The sequence below is a fragment of the Panthera pardus genome, unplaced genomic scaffold, assembly GCF_024362965.1.
Source record: "Panthera pardus isolate Hobbes unplaced genomic scaffold, ASM2436296v1 HiC_scaffold_12, whole genome shotgun sequence".
Classification (NCBI taxonomy): Eukaryota; Metazoa; Chordata; class Mammalia; order Carnivora; family Felidae; genus Panthera; species Panthera pardus.
This window is the reverse complement of record NW_026526677.1, coordinates 26,573,009-26,579,008: the sequence shown is the minus strand read 5'-3', so window position 1 is coordinate 26,579,008 and position 6,000 is coordinate 26,573,009. Positions and strand designations below refer to the sequence as shown.

General features: G+C 47.6%; 1 long non-coding RNA gene across 1 annotated transcript in view; it reads left to right on the top strand.

Moving 5' to 3' along the window:
- The first annotated feature begins 223 nt into the window (after positions 1–223).
- LOC109279180 (uncharacterized) overlaps positions 224–6,000 on the top strand; it is a 37,295-nt gene continuing 31,518 nt past the window's right edge. Inside the window, exon 1 of the long non-coding RNA XR_002086057.2 lies at positions 224–380. This is a non-coding gene — a long non-coding RNA (uncharacterized LOC109279180). The remainder of the gene's footprint in view (positions 381–6,000) is intronic.

Here is a 6,000-nt window from a genome sequence, read left to right as displayed (position 1 = left end):
ATTCTCTCTTGCAAACTCTCTCCAGGGAGTGGACTCTGAAGTCACTGGCCAGATTTCAAATACGTACACGCAGAATGAGAGATATTTTTCCAGTTGGTCACTAGAAATAGAACCCAGGCAAGAGCCCTAAAATTGGAAAGTACATTTCATTGCAGTTTTCCCCCTAAAAATAGAAAGTTAACTTTGTCGTGCAAGAGGCAGGACTTGGGGCCCTAGCCCAGAATGGCAGGAAAGCTACCTGGCTGGCAGGCCATCAGGGTCTTAACTCGGTGAGATCTTGCTTCCCCCATTTGTGGGGGAGTCCGATCTCCTGAGAGGTGACATCAAGACCCTGAGCATGGCCCTCCTGGTGCCCAGCCCTGCTGTATTCCACACGAAAGGTATGATCCTTTCTGTCTTTCATAATCCTGCCCGGACCAGCATGCAAGGTTGGTTGGCAAAGCTTGCTTTTGGCACAGGTCTGGGGTCATTAGTGCTATGTGTATGAGCTCCAAGAAAAACCAATGTTTTGGAAGAGCCAGTAGATAGGTACTTAAGGTGGTGCCTGTGTATTTGCTGAATGGACAAGGATATGGGTGTGTATATTTTCACCTGGATTTTAAACGTGACTCGTGCTTCCCGAGAGCACACCAGACAGGATGGCAAAAATGGAATGCAGGTGACAGCGAGAAGTCACCTTTCACTGGTCTCGCCGGCTACTATATCCTTCAGCTCTTCTCAAAGTGTCACTAAAGTATTTCTGAGCTCTCTTAGTGTTTTATTAAACGCTCTCATAAACGAGCCCTTGTCACTTCCATTTGGGGGCTGCTCGTGTCCTCTTGTCCACCTCTGACCTCTCCCACTGGAGTCCTGTGTCCATGATTCTTCAGCCAACAGGCACTGGAAGGACATACATGCCCAGGACCTTCTCCGTGCACTCAAGGCCACCGCTCAACTCATAGTACCTACAAATCTTTGCTGCTCGAGTTTTTCTCGTAGCTTGTCTCTCCCCAGATCTCTTACATTAAGTCCATATGGAGTCGGGCTCACTAATATAGCCAAGTGACATCACCATTACTGGGTCCAGAATCATCCCGCCCTTCCCACAATGAATGCTTTGTTATCAGGCCAAGCTTCTCTGCTGACATTCTCTCTCCCTAGGGTTCCTGGCCCAGCTCTGCTGCTAACTTGCTGACTGATCTTGGGCAAAGTGTTTAACCTCTCTGTGTTTCAATCCACTCTGCTCTAAAATATAGGAGATGCACCAGCTGGTTTCTATAGTCCCACCTTCTCCTGCGTTTGATGACTTTTGGAGGCACAGTGCCTTATCAACCAATACACAAGAAGGTATTACATACCACCATGTGCTAAACACTGTCCAGATGCCCTGTAAATAAGGAATTACTATTTTCTTTCTTCTGTCTGACAAGAAACAGACCTCTCTGATTGCCACTGTCCTTAAAACCCTCCAATGGCTTCCCGTCATACTTAGAAAAACTCCAGACTCGGTGGCATCCTACCTTGGTGACATCACCCCATACTTCTTTCGCTCTGGTTTAATATATTCCATATGCACCAGCCTTCGTTCTCTCCCTGGAACATGCCGCATCCTTCACCCCCTGGCTTTTGCAAGTGCTCACTGTCCTATCTGGACTGCTTTTCTCCAAGACCACCCATGATTGGCCGTTATTATTATTATTATTATTATTATTCGGGTCCCCAGGGTGTTTAACATCCTTCCCCCTCCTCCCAGCTTGTCCTATTCCAGGGCTTGGCAAATTATGGTCAGAGGCTCAGATCTGCTCAGACCCATTTATTTACATGCTGCTTGTGGCTGCCTTTGTGCTACAAGAGCAGAGCTGAGTACTATTTATGAGAGGTAGCAGCAGAGACCAGATGGCCCGCAAAGCTGAAACTATCGTCTGACCCTTGAAGGGGAAGTTCACCAGCCCCTGTCTATCTCATAGACTCTTTTCTTCACAGCACCTAGCAGTATCTGAATGGATGAGTCAGTCTCCTTCCTCGTTTTTCTGTTCTTCTGCCTCCACTAGACAGATGTAAGTGCCATGCAAGCCGATAGACTCATCTGTCTTATCTGGGTACTGTTCTCATCCCTTTAGTAGCTCGGAGCAGAGGACTGTAGTTGACTCCCTGGGTGCTGTCCTCAGTTCTTAACACAGAGCCTGCCACCGAGCGAATAAATAATGGTAGCTCAGCTGGATGTAGGTCTATTTCCTTTTGCTTTATTGCAGCAACAGTGAAGTTTAGCATGAGACCTACAGTAAGTCCCACCACCTCCATGGTCACTTCCGTGCCCCCATTACCAACTGCTAAGCTCCTCTCTGCTCCCACCTCTTGCCACCATTATCCCTGTCTTATTCTGCTCTGACACTTCTGGCGGCCAGTGTCTGCTTACCTTTCACTCTTCTTATGTTTTGAGCCCAGCTCTTGCCCTTGGGAAGCCCGCAGTCAGCAACCCTCCAGGGAACAGCTCATTGCTAGGAGGTCAACCAATGGACAGCACTGAATTCCGGTCAGATATTTCAAGGTGGGGCTGAGATGTGATGGGCTCGCAAACTCAACGCATGTTTGAGAGGGCTTCATACCTTCCCAAGTTGAGCTTTTCTATTTGGGGCTATTTGAAAAAGGAATCCAGGATCTAAGGGAGTGGAACTCAAATGCCAGGAGAAGTCTGGATCTCAGGAGCTCTGGAGGTCAGATGTGGAGACACTCTTGAGAATCATTCAGTGCTTGCTGAATTCCTCCACCAAAGCCCACGTGGTGACATGTGAGAATGATCATGTCCCCAGCACAGAATGGGGGGGGGGGTGGCACTTAAACTTCACCTCCCTAAATGCACAGTATCTCAACAACACAATTAGAAACGTTGTGCTCGATTTCATAATGCATGTTAAAGAAATAATGATTTGTTTCTCAAACCTTCAAGCAAAACTCAAGACCCACATCCCACCATAGTTGGAGCCAACCCTAGCGCTCTCCTGCCTGTGTCCCCAACCCCACTGGTACTAAGACAGTTGGGCAAGCATGGAAACTAAAACTCCTTTATAGATGAGAAGGATTGACAGAGGTGGTGATAAAAGTGGAGTCTCCTGACATTTAGGCCAACTCCGTTCTTACCTTCTTGAGAGGATGGCATGTGCTGAAAGGTCCCCATCTGCCCCTTCACATCCACCTGCCACCCTGGTCCACATGCTCTGTAGTTCTGGAGGCTGACGTGTGTGCACATCAGCAGCCTCTCTTGCCCTCTGACATCTGGTCGATGGCACGTGGCAGACGAGGGCAGGGGGGTGGAGAGCGGGTAAGAGCGTGCTCAGAGTGTTTACTCCCCAGCTCCCTGCCAACCAGACCTCCACAACAGCTGTGCTCCTCTACAGAAACCAGCTCTCCCTTACGGCTTGAGGCCCCACTAGGTTCTGGGAACCACTCCATTCCTGTCCTCCTCCGATGCAGGAGTGGTGGTGGCTTTCTCGTTAGTCACGCCCAGAGTGCTTTAGTATCCCAGCCACACGTTTGTGAACAGTACCCTCTTGAATTCTCTTCAGTCCCCTTAGTCAGAGTGCTGTCTGTTTTGTGCCAGGACACTGATAGTAAACGGTACCAGAAGTGGCCCAAGAAAACAGCCCTTCAAAACGGGAATCTGGGATTGGGTTGCTAAGACATTTATTAAGCACACATGCAACTATCTTGTGAGTGGAGGGGCACTGTTTATTGTGGTTTGCTGTGGTCTTAGGAATACTTGATCGTTTCCGCTATGGCAGGTGATGCAATGGGTATTGTTTTGAGATCAATGGCTGTGGTTTTAGTCCCTTAGGTGACAAGGATGATTATAAAGATTATGGTGCAGGCAGGCTATCTCTGGAGACCCTAAAAGAGTATACATGATGAAAAGGGCAAGTTAGAAGCTTTGAATATTCAACTGAGAATGCAGGTGGAAAATCAGCAAGCAGGGGCACCTGGGTGGCTCAGTCAGTTGAATGTCCAGCTTCGGCTCAGGTCATGATCTCACGATTTGTGAGTTTGAGCCCCGCATTGGGCTTGCTGCTGTCAGTGCAAAGCCCGCTTCGGATCCTCTGTGCCCCCTCTCTCTGCCTCTCCCCTGCTCATGCTTTGTCTCTCAAAAATAAATTTAAAAAAAGAAAGAAAGAAAATCAGCCAGTTGTGTGGTCTGAAAGGCACAAGTACTCTGCATGAGCAAGTGTCTCAGATCCCAATGGCATTTAGTCCTTCTCCTTGTAGCCATATGGATGCCTTCATGGAAATTTGTCATGGTTAGTTAAAGAAGAAGAGACAATAATGGATCAAGTTTATGGATGGGTCTGCATGGGATCCTGGCACCAACAGAAGTGGATGGCCACTATTACAGACACAGTCAGGGGTGTTGTCCCTAAGAGACAGCGGTGATGGGAAATGCTCTGAGTAGAACTTCTGATGGGCTGGGGACTTGGAAAGAGAAGAACTGAAAGACTAATGACAAGGAGGTTGGGGAGAGGTATGGGGATGGCTCTCTGGGAAGAGGCAAACAGTGGGAGGATATCTGTGTCCTCTATACATACTCACCAAGGGCATTTACTGCGGATGGGGCTCCCAATAATCAAATGGACAAGGTGATCTGTCTGAAGGATATCAGTCTCTTCTAGATGACTCTGTGCTTGCTCCATGTGAGAAACAGTCATGGCAGTAGGAGTGGGTGGCAATGTGGGCCCAACAACATAAATGTTCCCTTACCAAGGCTCATATAGCTATCACCATTGCCAAGACCACTCTGCCCCAAAAAGAAACAACTATAAGCCTGTAATGTGTTTCCATTCCCCAGGGACCAGCCTGGTAGCAAGATGATTAGCAAGATGAGTCCCTTTTATTGAAGGCAGGCTTTTGTCCTCATAGGAAAAGACACCCATTTCATTTACAGAATTTTCTTTCCTTACCCTCAGTGCTGTGTAGCATTATCTTTTGGGGTGGTATAGAGAGCTTTATTTGCTAGAGTGGTGTTCCATACGACATTGACTCCAAGTAAGGGAATCATTTTGTAACAATAGTACAGCATGGGGTTCATGACTACAGAATTTACTGATGTTTCCATATACCCCAACAACCAGAAGAAGTTGGCTGGATGTATTAGTTATCTATTGCTACTTAACAAATTACCTCAAAACTTCACATCCTAAAGCAGCAAATATTAACTCCCAGTTTCCAGATGTCAGGACCATGGGCATGGTTTCTCTGGGTACTTAGAGCCCCTCACAAAGTTAGAAGCCAGATATTGGCCAAGACTGTAATCATCTCAAGACTTGACTAGGGTTGGAGTCACTCACCCACATGGCTGTTGGCAGGCTGCAGGTCCTGGCTGGCTATTGGCCGCAGAAATCTGCTGCTTGCCATGTGAACCTCCCCCAGAGAGCCGCTCACAACAGAACAGCCGGATTCCATCAGAACAAGCCAACAAGAAAGCAGGAGGAAGTGAGGAAGACAGAAACCAGAGTCTTTTTGTAACTCAATCTTAGAAGTGACATCCCATCCCTTGTGCTATATTCTATTCATTGGAAGCAGGTCACCAGGTCCAGCACACATTCAAGGGGAAGAGAATACACGGGGACATGAATACCTGGAAGCAGGGATCATCGGGAGGCATCTTAAAGACTGCCTATCACCCTGGGAGTAATAGTAAGACAGCCTGCAGAAGCCTCAGTTACAGATCTATCTGTCAGGCACTACCCTGTGAGGTTAGGGTGCTGTCCCACAATCTGCAGCATATGACAAATAGTGAACATATGGTACCATTGCCCCACCTGGAGAATGCACAGATTTGGAAAACCAGGGTTGGTGGTAAAAATGCCCCCTCTCATTGTTACAAGAAATAACCTTCCTAGAAAAAAAAATGTTGCCTCCTTTCCCTGTGTCTGTGAGCTTAATAAGATTGGAGGTCCTAGTGCCCGAAGGTAGAATGCTTCCCCCAGGGACCACAGCTATTGTTCTAATGAATTATCAGCTGAGCTTGCTGCT